The following is a 12,932-nucleotide window of genomic DNA, read 5'->3' as shown; positions in this document are numbered from 1 at the left end:
TGTGAGCCAAACAAGGGAAGCCCAAACTTTAGCATGGTGAAGCAGTAAGTTTTCTGTGTTCATGTAAGCTTTGCACCAGTGCTTGAGTTCACCTTTTGTAGGATGCTGCATGAGGCTTTCTTCAGAAAACACAGTGCAAGGAGTTTAACCAAGTTTCTGACAAGCATGTGCTAGATTAGGGATTGCTGTTCTGGCATTGCAAGTTCCTGAGGAAGACAAACACCAGGGCGTTCACAGGTTCCGTTTCAAATTCCCTTTATCCCAGCTCAAGAATTTTCTCATGGCCATTTGTGGGGACAGAATATAAGGTTGCTTTGAGGAAATGAAATTAATCATCTATGTCCGCTAAGTATCAGTGTGAGAGCACTTTGATGTATACAGGCTGGAGAAGGACTGCAAGCTTTTGGACACTCTTGCTTTCACCAATCTCATACATTTGGTGAGTGTCATTTCCAGGCACAGGCAGACCACACTCTCCACCTCAACTTACATCCATCAGCCCTGTGCTGATACCACAAAGAAATGGGCCCTGGTGGGACCAGCTCGTGGGCTTGTCCTCTGTGCTCACTGCAAGGGCTTTGGGCAGAAGGCAGTTCTGCTGGAGAGCAGCTGGAGGAAGGAAAGCAAAAGTGATGCCTACAGACACAGGATCCAGACACACAAACTCGCTCCTCTGTCTGCTGCCTCTTTCCATTTCTGCACAGATGCAAACAGCATGCTTGGAATTGCCATCTTGGCACAGGTGAACTCGATAGTTACCCAACTTGGAATATGTTTTAAAGCACTTCAGAACAGGGAAGTTTTTTGACCAAAACTTAACAAGAAACCAACACATCTCAATGCTGTTTAAGCTGCTGTTTCTAAGGAAAGAAGTTTCAGTTTTAAAAAGCTTCCAAGCAGCTCTGCCGGGTGCCTTCCAGCAGCGCTGAGCAGAGGGGCAGGCTCACCGCCCTGGGCCTGCTGGCCGCACTGTGCCTAAGGCAGCCCCGGTGCCACCAGCCCTCTTGGTGCCCAGGGCACGCTGCTGGCCCGTGCTCAGCGCGGTGCCCACCAGGCCCCCAGGGCCCTTCCTGCAGAGCTGCTTCCCAGCTGGGTGCCCCAGCGTGTCCCGGGGCCTGGGGCTGCTCCTCCCCGGGGGCAGCACTCTGCACCTCTCCTGCCTGGGCTCCCCCAGGCTCCTGCCAGCCCAGCTCTGTCCCTGTCTCTGTCCCTCGGGGTGGCCGCATGGCCCTCTGCTCGCTCCTCCTGGCTGGGTCCCCACTGCCACATCAGCAATGAAGATGCTAAACAGCTAATTCCAGTGCTCCATACTGATGATTCATCAAATCATGACCTTCAGGACTTTTTGTTGCAGTGATTACTCCACTAAGATGCTCAAAAATACCTTATGGATTCACACAGCATTGTAATTGTTCTGGAACAAGATAACTGCTGGAAAAGGAACAACGTAGATTATTTTGTAGCATGTTTTTTCTTCATGCAAAAGCATCACTTTTGCAGATAATTACACTCTGCTGGCAGAACAAATTTCAGTGAACAGTTGATAAAATTCATTATTAATGAGCTTTGGCTACCACAATGCTGATTCTGTTCAAAATACGCTTGCATTCCACTCTTGCTTTTCTAAATACTAACGAGTCTGCCACTAATAGAATCAAATGCCATTTAGACATCTATAGCCTAAGGGGGAAGCACGTTCTTCAGCTGTTTAGTCTCTGTCCCAGTCTGTTTTCAAGGATATGTAGAATTTGGCCTTCTGGGCACAAAATAGGAAGAACTTTCTCCTCTATTTCAGCTTATCTACAATGCCATCTGGAGAGCAAGACAAATTTATGACAGGTGATATCCAAAGCATAAAATAGATGGCGGTCCCTATGTGAACTGTCTGTCTTCTCTGACATCAGTAGTTTGTCTCCCTCCCATGACTTGTCCCTCCTGGAGGAAATACCTACAGACCTTTGCCATGGCTTGTCTGGAGACAAGCCCTGTCCCAGCCACGTAGCAGTGTGAGCTAAGAGAATTAGGCAGGCTTTGAGTTCTTCATGTAATGGGGGAGAGTAATTGTGAAGAACCTTCACCATAAAAGCCTTGATGGATGCCCACAGAAACACCAAGGTAATGACCTAAGGAAGGGAAGCTCAGCAGTGCAGGAAACAACATAGGAAAGAAATGGCACCTTCTGGGCCACCTTCACTGTCAGCAGCAGGGAAAGACCATCATCTCTCCTCTTTCTACTGTGGGGATGAGGGGAGAGCATTGGATAATGTCTACCTGGACTTCTGTAAGACTGTTGACTCCATCCCCCTTAAGATCCTCATAGACAAGCTGAGGAGGTAGACAGCGTCATGGGCTGAAAACTGGCTGGAGAGCCAAGCCCAGAGGGTGGTGATCAGCAGCACAAAACACTAGTTGAGAGCAAGTTACTAGCAGCCCTGTTCAACATCTTCATTAACGATCTGGTTGAAATTATCTGAGAGAACATCACAAGAATGAAAGGTAACTTCTGGAGTAGACTGTCATGATTTGTTAAAAGACAGGTGAAAAGAATAATCACACCAGTTAACACCTGATTTAAAAAAAGGCATGGGGGGATTCAAAGTGGAGGAAAGGTGTGATCAAAATTGTCTGAGAGATTGTCTTAGATAGAAAAGCATGAAGAAGAATTATGCATTGTCCAAGGCTGTTAAATGACCTCAAAGCCCTGACTTGAGAGAAGTTGCCTGTAGCCAAATGGGAAGTAGGTAACGACATCAGTGATAAAAATTAGTTAGAAACACGGACAAAAGGGGTTTCACAGCTTCTATTTACATCTCTTGAGAGAAGACATGAGGGGGAAAAAAAGATCTATGCATGGAAAGACGAATAAGAAAAATAACTTCCCCCATATATCAAATACAGAAAACTCCAACAATATTTCATACCACCCACCATCCAGTGTGCTAGGAATACCAGCAACGTGTTACATCTTGGATTGTACTGGGTTAGACAAGCAAGACTGTGTGGTGTGCTGACACCAACAGATGCCCAGAGGCTCTCACTGCCACTCTTCAACAGGACAGGGGGAGAAAAGAAGATGAAAAAGTTCATGGGCTAAGACAAACACAGGGAGACCTCCCCCCAGGTACTGTTACAGGTAAAACAGACTCGACTCAGGGAAAATTAACTTAATTTCCAATTAAAATAGATTTGGATAGTGAGAAACAAAGACAAAAAAAAAAATAAAACACCACCTTCTTCCAACTCCTATTGCCCAAACCCAACTTCACTCCTTCATTCCCAATTCCTCAACCTCTTCCCCATCCACAAGTGCAGCCCCCCATCACCAACATCTTGGCACCTACACCTGGTACAAATTGCTTGTCACAAACTGATCAGTAGGTGAGTTGTCTGTATTCAAAGAGAAGCTGTTGGGCTAAAAAAAACTACCTTCTTCTGAGAAGTAATAAAGGATATTAAGTGTTATTCCAGCAGTTAAAACTAGTTAAAACCAGGTAACTGTGTTTTGGGAGTCCTGGAGATACCTGTTGAGAAGGTCTTTGTTTTGCACTTACGGTTTTAACACTGAAAACATCAAGGGCCTGGCTGATGTTACAGACCCATTCAGATTAGGCAACTGAGATGACCTTCAGTTACATTTCTGTTAGACAGATAACACTGAAAAATGAGCTGTAAGATTTGTCTTCCCCTTATTGTACCCTAATGAGAGCATAAACAAAATTGATTATTACGGAGTCTTTACTCGTCTAGGTTAATGACTACTGATAAAAACAACAGAAAGAACAATGGTATTTCTAGGATCCTTTCCAGCTGCAAAGATGTTAAAGAACGTTTTCACCAACGATGAACATTGCTTCCTAATCAAGTTCCCTGTGATATTGTGATTGAATGATATTGCAAGGAGATAAAGAAGCATTACTCAAGCTGAAGGACAGCTATTTCTCTTGTTAAGTGGAGCTCCTTCAAATAAAATACATTTTAGAGACGTGAGATGCTGGTCAAAAGGACTTGTATCATACCCCAACATGGGAGAGAAGCACAGTGGAGAATCAAATCTGAGCTGCCTGTCACAGTAGAGGAGAACTATGGCTATCCTTGCCTGGTAAGAGCATAAAACATAAACATAAAACAACAGCAGGAGAAGCAACCTCCAATTCTTAAACCCACTAAGTGGGACCTTTACCTGTTCCCAGAGGGACTGGCCTTCTAAACCTGCTAAAATGGCACTGATTCACCAAACGCGCTACAAGTTTGCACTTGAAGGGAGGGCTGCAGAACGGGCAGCAGCCATCTGTGGTTGGCTTCAACCACGCAGCCTGCCAAGGGCTGTGATTAACGCTGTCCAGACAGAGCTCCTGCCTGCTGTCAGCAGCGCTGCGTGTTGCACAGCCTGCCCAGGGCACTAACAACAGATGTCTCTAGCAGTTCAAAAGCTTGCACGAAGCTCTGAGTTTACATTTCAATTTCTGTGGCGTAAGCACTACCGCAGGAAGAGACTGCTAAAAATATTTCATAAGTCCTCTTCCCTGTGTTCTAACAAGCAACCTAAAAGCGTCCGCTTGGCAGCTTCTCGACACTGGAAGGAACCTCAGCAGACTTACGACCAGATAGGACACTGAGGAAAACACACAGAAAAGCAGAGACATGGCTAGAGCTGAGCTGCCAACTCGAAGCAAGGGTCTGACACGAGCTGGATCCTCCCTCACAGACAGCTCACAGCAGAGCTCCCTGCTATTTTGGTAAGATTACAAAGCTTTTGCCTGTAATTTTCAATCTACGGTTTGGGGTTTCTTGCAGTTATTCCTATGAGTTACCATAGATCCCATTGGCATTCTCTTCCCTGTTGCTTAAATATAGGCAGCATACTGAGAATCTCTCATGAGACAGCTTTTTAATTATACTGGAAAGCGCTGTATTTGTTGGCACAGCTTGAAGCCCAGCCAGGGTCCATGACGTGTTCAAGCCAATATCAAGCCAGTGATGGTCAGAACTGAGATTCATCTGTGCTCTCCACTTGGACTTTTCTGGTGAGGATCTCACAACCCAAATGAAGAAATTAAAATGAAAACAAAGGAAAACCCAACCACAGAATAGGAAGTAAATAGCCCACGAGTACAGCAATGGCTCATGCATATTTGAAATACCAGCTGGCTCCAGGATCTGAGCTGTGCGAACAGGTCTCAGCAAAACCTTCAGGGAACGTGCTGGGTTGTGCTATTTCAGAGCAATCATCACTCCTCACAAACAAACATTCCTATGACAAAGCCTCTGTGAAAACACCAATAACTGTCAAATTTGAAAGAAAGCAGCAGGAAAGCCATGGGCAAGCTGGGGCTGATGTAAAAGTTGAGAGTTCCTGGAATGCACTTTGCTCCTCTGCAACGTAATTACCTTATGGTGCAATTGGTTATTGCTGTTAGCTAATACTAAATAAGGAGGGTATTTAACATAGTGTAAAGCTCTAATTTGAGAAGCAAAATCAGGGCTTTAAACAATCATTGGACAAGTGCAAAAAAATCTCTAGCTACATGTGTTACAGAAGGTCATTCTTCAGGTACACAGGTAGCCAAGTTAATCTCATCCCACCTAGGTCCCCAGCCAACAATACAATTTTGATGCTATTTTGAAAGGACGCACAGCGTGCCATGTATGCTGGCTAGCTGAAAGGAAGTTTTGCTCCTGCCAAGTGATGTCGCTCAGAAACTGGGTGCAAACCACACCAAAATCCTGGTTGCTGTCTGCCAAAACACCCACAAATCACACAAAACACCTTCCCACCCTTTGCAAGATATCACACTAGAAGACAACCGTAGAAGATAAAGGTCTCAATATTGAATGACACGAAGGAAAATCAAACATCTCCAACAATCTGTGGGAAAAATACAGCTGTACATGGACAGGGGTTAGGTATGTTGTTCAGATGGTTTTACTCAGAGTGTTTTTCCTAGTTAGCAAAGAAGGATTGTGGGCCCTGAGTTGATTGTGTTCAATGCTCTTTGGGGATCCATACCTTAAGCACGCAGCTCCCACTGGCATTTATTACAGCCTACACAAAGTGACAAGAGTATAAAGCCTCTGTCCTGCTTGCCAAGTTCCTCTTGGAAAAACTGCAGTGCAAATGCAGCCTTAAAGACAGGCACTGCAGCTTTATAAAGCAAGGGGTGTTTTTTTAAGCAATCTTAAAAAAAAAAAAAAAAAAAAAAAAAAAAGGCTGATCTCAGGCAGATTTTACAACCTCTTCATTCATGTGGAAGGAGACCCAGCAAATCATAGATGATTTCAAAATTCCTTGTAGGCTGCTTTGCATTCAAGTCCTGCAGAATACAAGTTCCCATAATTGCTGCTGCAAAGAGGGCTTTCAAAATTCTGTCCAAGTGGATTTTGTCACCTTGGCTCAAAAGTGACAGGCAGCAAGCTGACACTGATTTTAGAACTGCCAGTCAAGTTTGAACTGCAGAATGTTTTTATTTATTTATTTATTTATTTATTTTTATTGTCACTTACTGGAAATTCAGCATTCAGTCACATAACTCAAAATAGAGAGCTTAAGTCTGATACAAAGTGGTTTGCTTTAAGGAAGCTGATGTGGAACTGGGACTGTGAGTGCAACAGGATATTTGACAGTCACTCCTCAACACCATTTCCAGATAAGAGTAATGATGGGTTTTATGGCTTGTTAGAGCTTGGCCTGACTTGTCCTTCAGAGTTAGATAGGAGGAGCCAGGAGTGTCAGCATAGGACAGTACCGGTTTTGTCCATAGGAATTGCTACCACCATTACAGCATTACTTACTTGCATTCAGAATTCCTAACAATTCTTATTTTATGTAGAGGAAAACAAGTTTGGCTTTGGTAAATTGTAACTGGTACATAACTGGGTGGTAGAACAGTGTTTTTGTCACATAATGGTTTTAATTCCTCTAGTGCGCAGGCCAGGGCATACAGCTCCCAGCAGAGACAAACGCATTGGTTCCTAACTTCTGGAAGAGCTACCTCTTTCCTTGCAGTGCAGGTGAGAGATCAGGGCAGACCCTTTCCTCACACGCATTGGCCTTACAAGCAGATGACTGAAAAGAAAGAGCAATGACTCAGATTTGGTGGGTTTGCTTACTTATTTAAGGATGCAACTGATTCATGCTACATGATAAAAATTTATCTTGGGGCAGAAAAAGCTGAAGGTTGTTGAAGACAACATGTATACTTGATAACTGTAGTGATAATTTTGTGCTGAATCCTTGTCCCAGCTATTCACTGAAGTCACACCATTTACAGCCATTGTCCCTAACTCTTGGGGTTGAATGATAAACACTATATAAAGATGGTTAATGCTATGAAGAATTTGGAGAACATTACTGAGGGAAACATCCAGGGGCTCCTTATGCCATGTTTTGGGGAAAGAAGGGAAGTCTGAAAGGCCTGGTTCAGGTGGAAGGATCTGCTCCCGCCAGAAGAAAATGCTTGGATGCAGCTTCTGATTCTAAAAATGCCTGAGTGTTTTATTCTGAGCCTACACTTTTTTTTTTTTTTTTCTTTTTTCTTTTTTCTAGCCTACCTGATAAAAACAGCCAGGTGGGCTGTCAGAAGGGGATTTTTTTGCCAGAGCTATTGACAGCTGGGGTACAGGTCTCATACTGAACCAGTGCTGGGCATCCCCATGCTACAGTCCCAGTGACTTGGCCACAGCACTTCTAGTAGTACACAGCATGTTCAGTGCTTTGTGTTTTCTTTCCCCCATCAGCAACGGAGCATTGCACATGTGGTGAATGAGTTCTAGGAAAACAGCATGAAAAATAAATGACAACAATGCTGCAGATGACTTTCCAGGGCCTGAACTGGACCATTTCCACTTTCCTGCAGAGAACATTCAGATTTTAGCTCTGATGAATTTCCATAAGAACACTGGTCATTAGAAAAAAGAAAAAAAAAAAAAAAAAAAGCAAAACCAGAAGGAAGGTAAACAGGTTCTCTGCTCCAGGTATCCAACTGTTCAATGAGCCCAATTTGGTGTGATGTGGCATGGGGGCATTTAGCAGAGATGATGAACCAGGCCCAGCCTTTTCTTTTCTGGAGCAAGATCCCAGCTGCCTAGGCTGAAGAAGCAGCTCTTAGAGTGGAGGCCCATAAGCAGCTGTTACTGCTGTAGTATCTGCCAGGAAAGAAGGGAAGTGGGAGGACCACAGACTCGAGTTTGCTTCGGATTCACTACCCTGGCTGAACGAGAAGCAGCCTATTTTTACACCAGCATGGAGAACATTCCTGCCCACCTCACAGGAAAGTCAACCCTGCTACAAATTTCTCTTGCAGTCTACCCCCATCGCTGCCTTCAGTCACTGGGTGAGGCAAGGAAGTACAAATTCTGCAGTGACTTCGGGTTAAGTGCTAAAATCATGAATGCAGTTATGCAAATGCCAAAGTAACACATATTTGAAGTGACAACCCATTAAGCTGTTTTAATTCTCAGCATCATAAAGGATTTAATAAACATTTCAATGCAAGACCAGAATGAACAGGGAAATACAGATTTTAAATAATTTCCAATATCACTGTGCCCTCACCTAGGACAGGTATCAATGGAAACACGAGGGAAGGTCAGGATGGACTTAGAAATTAAAGCCCCAAGACGAAATTTGTGAGCCCATGGTCCCTTGGCCAGACAAGCTTCTTACGCCTCAGACCATGTTCCCTACCACTATAGCAGCTCCGCAGTCTCTGTCCAGTACCCAGGAGGTTCTGGATGCTGCGAGTGAAATTGTATAACACATTGCCTGGATCAGCAAAGCAACAGTATTTTTTCATCCTTCACTTTGCTCAAATTGCAAGCACAGTTTGGCATCCAAAATCAAACTCAGCAACAGTCAGCATTTCCCATGGCCTGAGATATGCATTTCACATCCAGCAGAATTAAAGCAGCATATAGGCAAGGAAAGAGCATGAAGTGCAGCTGCGCTACCGACTCGTTCTTAGCATCACAGTGAACTTGCAATGTGTACTCTTGCAGAAGCTTGGAAATGGTTTCAGATGAGTCTGTGAAGAGGAAAGGGGGCTACAACAATTACCAAATTCTTTAAGAATTTTGAGGACATTCTCAACATTTTCTCTTCTTCCCCCTCCCCCCCCAAGATCTCAGCAGGTACCATCCATAGTGCACTTGGCTTCTGTACTGCTCTTTTGTCTCTGACTCCTGATGATGATACATCCTAGAGATCTTTGCTCTCAAGTGCTTTCCAGCCTATTCATCAGGGCAAGACAACAATCTAATGTTACATGGTTGATCGTGATTGCATGGCACTTAGCAGTTTTCCATGTCCAGGAGGTTTCAGTTTAATCCCTAGAGGTGTTCAAGACCAGGCTGGACAAGGCCCCAGGGCAACCTGATCTAGTGGGTGGCATCCCTGCCCATGGCAGGAAGGGTTGGAAAAAGATGGTTTTTAAGGGCCCCTCCAACCTGAGCCATTCTGTGATTCTATGATAACGCTGACACCGTGAGCCTCATTCCTACATTTTCATATTTTCTACAGCACTGCTACTCAAGACTAAACCCAGGACTGCTTAAAAATCCACCTCCTAGTCCTTTGAGAATGCATTCCATACAACTTTATTGTCTTGGGAGATATAACCCTGGGAATGACCTTCCTCTGGGAATACAGTGCTGATTTTATGTGCAGCTCTTGGAGGCAATATAGGGCTGCAAAGCTAGCTGCCTCATTCTCTAGCAGCAAAAGCAGGAAAACTACCTAGTCCCATATTTCTCAGAACACTGCCTCAGGTACCAGGCCACAACCAAGTGTCTCATGCCAAAAAGGAAAAAGTGAAGGTACCTGACATTGCTGTATTGTGTGGTTTCTAGACAGTAGTGTCCTTCTATTCAATTACAGCTGAAGAACTTGAGAGCAAAAGGGGAGAAGAAAATCTTCTGGGTATTAGAGAGACATATTTATACCTATATACATATATGTGTATATTAACATACACAGTTAGTCTCCAGGTGTCCCTCTCAGCTGCAATTTCTTGGAAACACCATCTTTGTCGTGCAATTCAAATAGCTTTTGCTATAAGCTTGCACAGTAGGAGGTAACCACTCGTTAGGACACACTGGCTGCAGAAAGCCAATGCATATGTCTGCAGTTCTGAAAGTAAGTCATTTGATGGGAACGAAGAGACTGGTTCTTTGAACTAACTCCTCATCAACAAGAGTTTGATTTTTGTACAAGTATTTTGTACTGTAAGCATTTGGACCCAATCAACAGTGCTGTATTTGCATACTTAATTAGGGAAAAACAAACAAAAACCAAAAGACCCTTAAGGGCAGAGTTAGGTCATTCCAAAGCCTGAACCTATTAATCTAACAGCAGATACAACAAATTCGCACAAAGTAGTCTCCAGGCTCTGAAATCTTCCCTCTCTAAGTTGATGGCAGGTGTACACAGATTGATCTCTTATTGAGACTGCAACAGCACCGCTTGCAGCATTAGCTGTTATTTGAACAACTCACACCAACTTTCTGCTTTACTGAAGTAAGAATCAGCCAGGAAAAAGCAAAACAAGACCTGAACCCCAAGGTTCCAGAAAGCAGTAGGTAGCCAAGGAGACCCAAGGTTCCTGATACACCAAAATTTCTGCTCCGCTTAGGTGTTTGATAGACAGCAGTGAAGGCAAGAGCAAATACCAATGCATAAAATGACATACCTCCTTTGTTTCCTGAGCCTCCTAAACTGAGAAAGGACAGCTTTGCAGATGGTAAATCCCAGTATCAGCTGATGAATCAATCCACTGGTAGTGAAGGGCATATTTTAGACTACATGGTGCAGTAAAACAAACATGAGGTTGCCTTAAGGGATCTACTTGCCTTCTGGGAAACTGTTCTTGAGCTTTCTTCTACAGTACATCATTCACACCCACACAGCTTCTCTCAATTTCAGTCTTCAGGATTCAAACAGAATTGCAATCCCATGATAGGCTAATAACACCAATTCATTAATCATTTTGAGCCCTTTCCCTAGGGCAATTCAACCTTGCCTACAGCTGCCAAGTATCAGGCTCGTTTAATCTCTAACCTAGTTTCAGAACTGCCTCATCTCCCTGCCTTTCAGCTTGTATTTTACTTGCACATTTGAACTGGCTGTCCCTAATCAGTGAAGACCAGGATGAGGGGAGGGGAAAAAAAAAAAAAAAAAAAAAAAAGGGAGACAGACTTTTATTATTGTTTTTGTTAAACTTAGTGTCTTGGAACCAGATGGTGTCTGACTTGTTTAATTCTACTCTAAAAGTGGGCTCAAAAGAATGAATAACCACAAACCGGGCAGAGCTCTGTGCCAGCAAGTATATATGTCTCTCTGATAATTGCAAAGCGTTTGTTTACTGTATGAAGCAGTATCTCCATACAACTGCATGTCCTGTAGTTGCATTATATGGGATTATATAGACCCAGCCACTCAGAGCACCCTTTAGCAATTCACATTCTATGATTCTGTGACTTGGTGCCCTGGCATCAAGTACCCCAGACAAAGAGATTAAAAATCCAGAGTTCTAAAATCCAGGGCCAAGTCTTTCAGTTTCTCTGGGAGCTCAGACGTGCCTATTGAGGTCACACTCCACTCCTACAAGCCAGGCTCTGGGACACAGTGGCCTCTTAAACCCCTGCAGGGCCAGGCCGAAAGCCCTGCAGTATAAACAGAGCATGGATACGAATACAAAACAGATGGAGTTTCCTGAATCACTGGCAGCATTCACATTCAAACCATGGCCGACTGCAGCCTACCAGTATGTCCCAGTGGAACTCCAATCCTCTGCTCCAAGCTGCCGTTCTCCAGCAGAGAGAATGCAGATGTCACTGCAAATGTCAACTGATGACAGGCAAGAGCACCACGCTGAATGTCTGTGCTTTTGTTCACAGTGGGACCGTGCAACATTTTCAGTAAATAGTAAGTTCTCCTAAAAATAGGGTTTTTAGGAAAACTAGATCACTGGCAACTTTTAGCAGAGTTGTTTCAGCCAGAGAAGGATGAGAAATTCAGAAGTGTCAGAACATAGTCTGTTATACAATCACAGATAGCAATGAAATAGACATTTCACTATGAAATAGTCATAATGAATAGTTATTTTAAAGAAGATTCAGTAATGTATCGGGGCAGAAAGCCAAGGTCCAGTATTTTAGCCAGAGGCTTTTTCTCCACTGTCTTGCAGTGAACCTACTAAATCTGTGACACTCTTCAAACTACAGGTTTAACAGCAACAGCACCCAAGAATCCCTTGAATGTATTCACACCTGCCTCCTGGAAATCCTCTCTTCTTCCTACTTTACTGACCAGATAGGGTTCAGAATAGATCCCCCTTGCCTAGCTCACAGTGGTTATGCTCACATGCTGAAAAGAGGTCGCTGCCTTGCTCCAATGGCAGGAGGTAAATGGCACCACTCTATTGACTCTGCATGGTCTCTGGAACTGGAGTCACCTCCCCATTCACTTCTGGTCTTTCCCCATACACCCAGATACATTTTCAGGCTTTGACACATAAGCTTTCTGGAAAAGAAACCCTTGTTCTGGTTCACTGAACACATTGCACATCTACAGATCCCTTTGAAAGATGCAGGCTTGGAACACTGCTCTTGTGACAGTCTTTCTTGATGCAATAACCTCATCTATTTGGAACATTTTCTCTCTGATAGGAAAGAGGGTGTGAGGTCTGGGTTATTTTTTGATACTGCCTGTTCCAACCAGAAAATTCACCATCAGGACTGGTAAATCTTTTAAAAACATTTAGGAGCTCAAGATGCTGAAATGATAAAAGGTTTGCAATTCACCAGTTTTTAGCTATCTTGGAAAACCAATCCATTCAAAAACTTACTATCAATTTTAGCATTTCATACATTCAGTGCTACTTCCCCTCAAAATAATCTGGAAGACCATTGCACTGTGCAGGAATGGTATAAAATAATCT

At 43.7% G+C, this 12,932-nt stretch overlaps 1 long non-coding RNA gene across 1 annotated transcript; it reads right to left on the bottom strand.

The window, feature by feature from the left end:
• Positions 1-8,419: 8,419 nt before the first annotated feature.
• On the bottom strand, positions 8,420-10,847 carry LOC311438939. The gene is made up of 2 exons (XR_014694445.1): positions 10,683-10,847; positions 8,420-9,020 (listed from the first exon to the last, which is right to left on the bottom strand). It is a non-coding gene; the product is annotated as an uncharacterized lncRNA (long non-coding RNA).
• Positions 10,848-12,932: the final 2,085 nt, after the last annotated feature.

The sequence above is a fragment of the Aythya ferina genome (assembly GCF_964211825.1).
Source record: "Aythya ferina genome assembly, chromosome: 6".
Lineage (NCBI taxonomy): Eukaryota > Metazoa > Chordata > Aves > Anseriformes > Anatidae > Aythya > Aythya ferina.
Note: the sequence above shows the minus strand (reverse complement) of the source record. Positions and strands in the feature narration are given on the sequence as shown.